At 49.0% G+C, this 8,935-nt stretch overlaps 1 long non-coding RNA gene across 2 annotated transcripts; it reads right to left on the bottom strand.

The window, feature by feature from the left end:
* Positions 1–757: 757 nt before the first annotated feature.
* On the bottom strand, positions 758–8,935 carry LOC120389008. 2 transcript variants are annotated; one of them, XR_005590709.1, is made up of 3 exons: positions 8,889–8,935; positions 4,045–4,121; positions 758–1,089 (listed from the first exon to the last, which is right to left on the bottom strand). It is a non-coding gene; the product is annotated as an uncharacterized LOC120389008 (long non-coding RNA). The 2 variants fall into 2 exon arrangements; XR_005590708.1 differs by lacking the exon at positions 8,889–8,935 and adding an exon at positions 5,753–5,990.

Raw genomic sequence — 8,935 nt, forward strand, 5'->3', positions numbered from 1 at the left:
GAGTAATGGTCTCAAGTTGCAGTGGGGGAGGTCTAGGTTGGATATTAGGAAACACTATTTCACTAGGAGGGTGGTGAAGCACTGGAATGGGTTCCCTAGGGAGGTGGTGGAATCTCCTTCCTTAGTGGTTTTTAAGGTCAGGCTTGACAAAGCCCTGGCTGGGATGATTTAGTTGGGGTTGGTCCTGCTTTGAGCAGGGGGTTGGACTAGATACCTCCTGAGGTCCCTTCCAACCCTGCGATTCTATGATTCTATGACTTGTCCAGGGCATTCAATAAGCCAGTAGCAGAGCTGGAAATGGATCCGAGGAGCCCTGATTGCTTCTTCCTCTGCCCAAAACACTATTTGTATCCCGTGCCAGGGGGGTATCTCGTCAGCAGCTACGTTATTTATACTGTACATTCTTCAGGGCAAAGACCTTCTACTACTCTACCATGTCTAGTGCAGGGTTGGCTTAGTCCCTACTGAAATAAACACGATGAATTGACTGGACCTCATTGTCAGTAGAAGAAAAATTCATCGATTTTCCCCCCCCCCCGCCCCATCCCCAGTGAATCAAAATGAAAATGTATCATTTCAAATCACATGTTTGTAGTTCCCATGGGGGGTGGGGGAGAGTGGCAGAGAAAAAGGGGGAGAACCACAATTAAACTGAATATTTCAGTTCAAACAGACATGAACCTTTTCCTAAAAAAAAAAAAAAAAAGCATTCTATGAAAAATTTCAACAAGCAAAAAATGTTCCTTTTATTCAACCAATTTTTGTGCAGAAAATACTTTTTTTTTTGACCAGCCCTAGATTTAATATCATAAACATCTTTCTGCTTTGCGTTAATTCACTGCCTTGTTCAATTTGAATTCGGCTCACAGAATTCTGGGTTCCTTTTTCAAGAGCCTGCTGGACCGTCTGGCCTGTGGCCCCTCTCCTTGAGAGAGGGGGTGTGATGTGATGAGTTGCTGGGTATGCCGGCGGACACGCTGGGGGAACTTGCACAATGTCGGTTTGCACCATGACTGCCACTAGCCACGTTGGCCCCAGGATATTAGCGAGACAAGGTAGGTGAGGTGGTTTCTCTTGCTGGGCCAACTTCTGTGGGTGAGAGAGCCAAACTTTTGAGCAACACAGAGCTCTCCTTCAGGCCCCGGCCTGTGATTCTTGCAAAGCTGCAGCTGCTTATGCTGTACTTGTCTCTAGCTCGGGCTTGCATGAGAATTAACGGTAACTTTCCATTGCTTTTCAAGATTTAAACTAAAAAACTATGCCCAAAAACTCAGAATGTGTTTAATACACTTTATTCGAGGCTTATAACATGGACTTATCAGACTTTGAAACACGTTCATTAAACAACAGTGAACACGCTGGCCCGGTGTGACTCAATGGGCTCCCTGCAAACCCCAACAAAAGTTCCTCAACCCCTCTCCCAAACCCTTCATCCTCTCGTGCTAAATCATCTGCCAGCAGGTGGGCCCAATCCTGCCAGGTGCACTCAACTCCTTGCTCAGCAAGGGAAACTTAGGTCTCGTGTTACAGGATGGGGAGGAGCTATGCAAATGAGAGAACACAGGTTGGTAGGGGGATGGCGAGCTCAAGACATGTTAAGGCTCTCGGCACACTCAGGGTGACCTGGATGTTTCCTGAAGCTTGAGCAGAGTCGGACTGATCAGTATGGGGGGAGGGAGAGCTCAGTGGTTTGAGCATTGGCCTGCTAAACCCAGGCTTGTGAGTTCAATCCTTGAGGGGGCCACTTAGGGGTCTGGGGCAAAAATCAGTATTTGTCCTGCTAGTGAAGGCAGGGGGCTGGACTCAATGACCTTTCAAGGTCCCTTCCAGTTTTAGGAGATAGGTATATCTCCAATTATTTCTTATTTCATGCTCCTGCACTTCAGCACTGGGCTTTCTACTAGCTGCCTGTGTGTACCAGCACCTCTCAGGATGGGGCCCTCCGGCTCTTGTCAGGCCAGTAGCGGGATGGGAGTATGTTCTGTTGCTTAAGGCTCCAGCTGACTTGTCACTGTCTCCTCTCCCCCTCCCCCTTTATATCCCCTCTTCCCCCTTCCGTGACTCCGCGGTGATTACTCTACCATCTGCCATCAGCCAAGCAGCTGTCCATCAAGCATCTCCACAATCTCTGCTTACTGCTGTTTTCTTTGTGGGAATTTCTAATTTATATTACACAACCCCAGGAAACCTCCTCATCTTAATGGGTTTGTGACTTCAGCACAGTAAGTCACTAATAAAGTTAACCTTATATAACCAGCATAAGCCACCGGCCTGAGCTGTGAGCTAGCAGAGGTTAGGACTCCCATCAGCCAACTCTAACGAGGGTCAAGGTGGCTGAGGAAATATCTTTTATTGGACCAGCTTCTGTTGGGGGCAGAGACCAGCTTTCGAGCTGCACAGAGCTCTGCTTCAGCTCTGGGAAAGGTACTCAGAGTGTCACAGCTAAAGATTGAAAGGCGTTAAACAATCTTTAGCTAAAGATGGAACAGATTGTTTAACGCATTTCAAGGGACCATGCAAGGTGAAGTGGCCCATTAACACCTCTCCAGTCATAAGGAGTAGCAGCTGTGGAGACGTTGTTAGTGTGTTACAGATCATTGTAATACATTATAAATCTAGCATCTTTGCAGGTTCCCTTTGAGGATGAGGCCTGGCATGGAGAGAGTCCAGAGAAGAGCGACAACAATGATGAAAGGTCTAGAAAACATGACCTGTGAGGGAAGATTGAAAAAACTGGGTTTGTTTCGTCTGGAGAAGAGACGACTGAGGGGGGACATGAGAACAGTTTTCAAGTACGTAAAAGGTTGTTACAAGGAGGAGGAAGAAAAATTGTTTTTCTTAACCTCTGAGCTAGGACAAGAAGCAATGGGCTTAAACTGCAGCAAGGGAGGTTTAGGTTGGACATTAGGAAAATCTTCCTGTCAGAGCGGTTAAGCACTGGAATAAATTGCCTAGGGAGGTGGTGGAATCTCCATCATTGGAGATTTTTAAGAGCAGGTTGGACAAACACCTGTCAGGGATGGTCTAGATAATACTTAGTTCTGCCACGAGTGCAGGGGACCGGACTAGATGCCCTCTCGAGGTCCCTTCCAGTTCTATGATTTTTTGATTGTTTTGTGAAAAGTGTATGAAAAAAGACAAAAGCACCACATCAGCTGGGTGTGACCACTAGCAAGTCTGGCCTAGGGCAAAGGCACTAGGCTGGGTCTTGGGAGATCTGGGCTCTGTTTTTAGAGTAGCCACTACCCTGGCTTCTCCTGCTTCTCCTAAGCCCTCGCTGTCGGAACCGAGGCGAGGCTACGCTACAGAATTAAGTTATGTTGACGTACACCGCAGCAATGAAAGCGGTTTTACACGGCCACGCCACACTCCTTGTGTCGGCGGCGTGCGTCCTCACCAAGAGTGCTTGCACTGATTTGCACTGTCAGTGCGGGGTGTACTGAAGGTGCTGCTCACTATGGATGCTGATTGGCATTTCCTTTAGCTTGTCAATTTCACTTACAGTCAGTTTCGCCTTCCCTTTTCCATTAGCAGGATGCTGCAATGTGTAAGTTACAAAACACCCTGCATGTGCAATAGTTTCTAACGAGCATTTTAGTGAACTCCTGGGATATATTTCTGGTCCCCTTTGCTTGTATAAAAACTTATTTTATGGAGCTCATTTCTGGCTCTTAGTGAAGTTCCTTTAAATTGATTGTATTGTGGGCTTAATTTTTCAATCCTTCCCTGGAACAGTACTTTTGAAATCAACGGGCTTGAGTAAGTATCACTTATGGGTCTGATTCTCCACTGCCTTGAAAATCAAATTTGGATTCATTTTACACCCTCTTTCCAGAGGTATAAATTCTGTCCCAAGTCATAAGACAGTGGAGCCTCAAACATAATACAAGTGAGGATTTGCAAGCTAGCGCTCTATTTCTCTGGAAAAGCCTCCCCCCCTCTCCCCCCGAGGATCTGTGTCGTGTCACTAGGCCTTTTATAAATTAATGAGTTCTGCTGATTTGAGTTTATCCTTGTAAAGGAATAAAAGTCTAACCAACTTACCAAAATGTGTAAGTTTGCCTGTAAATGGAGACTGGTTAATATCTTGGGACGTCAAGTTCTCAGGCCGTTTCCAAGACCTTATTAAAAGATTAGATATAATTACTTTTCCAGTGACATGTAAAGATAGTGAGCTTTCGTTTACAGAACTCTCCTCCAATCTGATCTCAGTACAATCGCTTAGTCAAAATTTGAACTATTTATATAACCACTTAACCACTGAAATGGTGCTACCTCTAGGGTGGAAGGTGGCAGCTGTCCAACCATCTACATCACAATTTGAGTCCAGTTTCCAAATCAAACTACAATGACCCAGTTGGAATGCGGACAGGATATGTGGGGGCTTCATTTTCAAGGGTACCTAAATAAAGCTAGATAGTCAGAAGTGTTCCTCCTGTATAAACGTGAACTCCTAGTCGTATACGTGTGTGTCTGCCTGTTCACACAGCAACAAAAGCCCCGGCTGAGCCCCCTTCAGCCAAAAATGGTTTGGAACATCTCCCAAACCTAAGAAGTCCATGGCCACAGGCGACAGCAATTAACCAATGACTTTCAGGACCGTTTCTCCCTCTGCCATGGACTCACCGTGTGACCTTGACCACATGGCATCACCGCTCTGTGCCTCAGTTTCCCTAGCCATGGGGATAAGAGCTAGCTGCCTCCCATAAGCGCCTGTGGCGTCTCATTCTTGGCAATCCAGCACTGAGAGCCTGCAGCAGGGAAGGCTTCAGCGCAGGCAGGATAATAACTGAGTGCAGCAGTGCCTGCAGCCACTGTGAGTATCACTGGCTGGGGTGAGGGGGACCAGCACCAGCTGCTCTGAGGCCCACTCAGTTTTGGCCCTGCCAGGCCTCCGTCATAACAAAGGACCAGCATGGCCAAGCCGGAGCAGGCCCACTGGGCAGTGGGTTGGGCAGCACTGGTCTTCCTCGCTGCTGCCTGCACCAGGGCTCCCCCCGCCCACGGGAGGGCTGCCCGGCCTCGGCCCGCATCCAGCTCGCTCTCTGGGGTGGGGAGTGACACTGCAGCTGGGCAGGGGGGGCCGAACGGGGCAGCTGAGGGGCTGGGGGGAGAGGCTGCCCCTGATGATGTGTACGATGCGAAAGGTCTGGGAGCATGCGGCAGTGACTTGGCTGGAGGGGAGGAAAGCCCCAAGCAGCCCCTTCTGTGGCATGTCTACACTGGGACCCGGGCTTGTGGACGCAGTGTTTCCAAGCGCCTGCTTGAGTGTAAACCTGGGCTTACCATTGCTGGCCTCGGCCTCCCAGACGCGCTAACACATCCGCCCTGCGCTGCGCAGACCTTCCAGCTCGCGTCTGCGGCTTGAGCTGCAGCTTCACTGCAAAGTGACAGGACTTGGACCCAAGTCACAAAGGGACTTGAGCTCTGACCAACCCCCCCATCAGGGACCTAGGACCTGGCTCCTGGGTGCTTCCTGACCCAAGTCAGCCTGAGGTGAACGTGAGTGGAAGAGGGCTGGGGCTCAAACCCATGTCACAGCCCAGGTTTCGTGTGTAGTGTAGACATACCTGGAGGTTCCACCCTACTGTGTCAGGCACAGAGCTGGCACTGGGCCCTGGTCAGGCTACCCCTCACCTTCCCCTTCCTCCTATGGGCAGCTGCGCCCCCCCCAAACTGAATGGCGATGGACCAAACCCCCCCTTGCATCCAAAACCTCCCTCACCCCTTCTGCCCAGCCCTCTCCCTGTACCTGCCTCCCACGGGGGCATCTAACCGCCACAGCTCCGCTGGAGATGTGCATTTGGTGCTTGGGCCTGGTCCCGCTGTGGGGACACCGGCCCCTGTGCAGCGCTCCGGCCCGAGGGAGCAGCACATGCTACTGCTGTCCAGTGCGGCCCGGCCCGGCCTGACGCTGACACCCAAGCAGGGCTGATTTCCAGCGGCTTTGCTCCCAACTCCTGCTAAGGAGGAAGGTTCTGCTGCCTCTGAAAGCCTGCGCAAAAGCCGGCTCTCACAGCTGTGTGTTCTCCAGTGTGAGTCATCCCCACCTCCCCATAACAACATTCCTTCGCTGTGAAATAAGGCCCTGGCTGTGTTAAAGCACCATGCAGTTCTACTCCCCCCCACGCACCTCCTTGTAGCCAGTCTGGATGCCTCAGGCCCAGAACAAGGTGCCAAGGAGCAGGGAGTATAATCATGCTAATGCTTGGCCCTCCCTTAGCATCCGGGATGTAGGAAAACCTATTCAATGGCTGGGGAAAGTGAGGCACAGGGCTTGCAGAAGACCGCACAGCAAGGCAGTGGCAGAGCTGAAACTGGAGTGAAGATCTGCCTCTCGGCCCTCGGCGCTTACATCTGGACCGTGCTTGTAGAGCAAAGGTCAAGGTGATGTTTATTTGCAAAGCAGGAGGAACCTGGGATAACGTCCTAGCAGGGAACTTCCTCTAGCATCCAAAGTGCACCTAATAAATAATCTCCCCTCTACTGTTGGTTCTGGAGTCTGCCAGTCCGGAACTGGGCTGTTATGGATCAGAACCAGTCACACTGCTGGCGCCTGCTCACACACCCTGAGATAAATCAGAAGACATGCAGCTCCCAGAGCAGACAATAGTGCTTCAGATCTAGTGCTGGCCATAGAGGAAGGAAGGACTGGCCTGTGGGTAGACTCTGAATATAAATCAAAATCTTTCTTTAAAGAATTCTTTTTTCCTGGCACATGGAGTCAGGCTCAGATGCTTCTGCAGGGGGTGTTAATGTGGTGCTAAGTGTTAGAAAAAGCAAAGTCAGGAACAAGGAATCCATGGTGTTTCTTTGCTAACTTTCCTCCTGGCAGAGGGCTCAGCCATGCAGCTTTCTGATTCCAGGGTGGAGCTAGCAATTTGAAATGTGTCATAATAACCCTTTGCCCTTCCCCTGGGCGTCTCATCCAAGGACCTCCAAAGTGCTTTCCAAACACCACTTGAATTAAGCCTTGCAGCATCCCCAGGAGGGAGGGACTGTGAGAGAAACAAAGAGGCTGTACAGCATGTCAATGGAAGAGCTGGGAAGAGAACCCAGGAGTCCTGACTCTCACTCCCATCCCAGAGCTGGGAAGAGAACCCAGGAGTCCTGACTCTCACTCCCATCCCAGAGCTGGGAAGAGAACCCAGGAGTCCTGACTCCTACACCCCTGCTCTACCCCTTGGACCACTATAAACAAATGGGCAGGTGCCCCCTCTAGCATACAACAGGAGGGCATGCAACGAACCCAGCCCTATATCTCCCAAAGCAGACCTGCCATGCCCCGAATCCTGCAGCCCTGACTGCATCAAACCTGCCATTGATGTTACACATATGGACTGTGGGATTTGATCCCTATACCGAATGGGGGGAAAGGCAAGGTCCAGCAGTGTTTTAATGAAAGGGCTGAGGAACAGGCTTTTGCCTGCTACAGATCAACAGGAATTTGGCTCCTTAAAACTGATGGACATGGCTGATTCCTGCCTTGGTGCAGGCTGGTGTGAATGTGATATGCTGTTTGGTGCATTAGCACTTCACAATTGCAATTTGGGGGGTGGGGGGTCCACTCTTCCTGTACATCCTTCTACTGATTTTAGGACCAAAGGGTCATCCAAGATGGAGGGGAAAATACACACACCAGCATATTTGAAACTGTTTAAAAAAATCTTTCCTTTTCATCGTTAGCCAACATAGGCCATGCCTTGAGACCTTAATTTAAACATCCTCTCCAGGCCCTTGTCCAAGTATGTTAGTCCCCAAAAGTAACAATGCATTTAGTGCAGCAGGCTTTCACGGTGAATGATAAATTCACATAGAAGAGGTACATTTGGGAGGCAGAAGGGAAAGAAAATCTATGATGAAATAGGTTTCAGAGTGGTAGCCGTGTTAGTCTGTATCAGAGAATAGGCCACTTCCACCTTAATTGAATTGGCCTCGTTAGCACTGACCCCTCACTTGGTAAGGCAGCTCCCATCTTTTCATGTGCTGTAATAATTATACTGTTTACTGTATTTTTCACTCCATGCATCTGATGAAGTGGGTTTTAGCCCACGAAAGCTTATGCCCAAATAAATGTGTTAGTCTCTAAGGTGCCACAAGGACTCCTTATTTTTATAATGAAATAGCAAGTCTGTCTGTGCCCCGCTGCCCTCTTCTGGGAAAAAATCAGAACTGTTCCACTCTGTGTCACAGGCCCTGTACTGCTGGCAGCTGTGGGAGACTTCCTTAGCTTCTGTGTAGGAAAATGGGCTTTCAAATCAGCAGGATCTATCTCTATTGACCTCTCATCTTAGTATCCGAGTTTGCTCAAATATTTATAAAAAGAACAGGAGTCCTTGTGGCACCTTAGAGACTAAGAAATTTATTTGAGCATAAGCTTTCCTGGGCTACAGCCCACTTCATCGGATGCCTGGAATGGAACATATAGTGAGGAGACACATATATATATAGAGAGAGAGAACATTAAAAGGTGGGTGTTGTCCTACCAACTCTGAAGAGACTAATTAATTAAGAGAAAAAACATTTGTAGTGATAATCAAGCTGGCCCATTTCAGACAGTTTGACAAGAAGCTGGGAGGATACTTAACATGGGGAACCAGATTCAATGTTTGTAATGGCTCAGCCACTCCCAGTCTCTATTTAAGCCTAAATTGATGGTATCTAGTTTGCATATTAATTCAAGTTCAGCAGCTTCTCCTTGGAGTCTGTTTTTGAAGCTTTTCTGTTGCAAAATTGCCACCTTTGAGTCTGTTCCCAGCTGGATTTCGCTCTCCCTCCTCCTAGGATGTTGTAGCCAAGTGGGCAAAAGTGTGACAGGAAATATTACAGCCTCTTTCCAGCTGGCAAGAATCCAAAGCACTTTTTCCTTTCATCCCGCTTTGACTCACCTTAAACTTGCTAGACTCGGAGGGGAGACTGTCCTCAGCCTGTCCCA

This window comes from Mauremys reevesii, linkage group 23, assembly GCF_016161935.1.
Source record: "Mauremys reevesii isolate NIE-2019 linkage group 23, ASM1616193v1, whole genome shotgun sequence".
In the NCBI taxonomy this organism is placed as follows: Eukaryota; Metazoa; Chordata; order Testudines; family Geoemydidae; genus Mauremys; species Mauremys reevesii.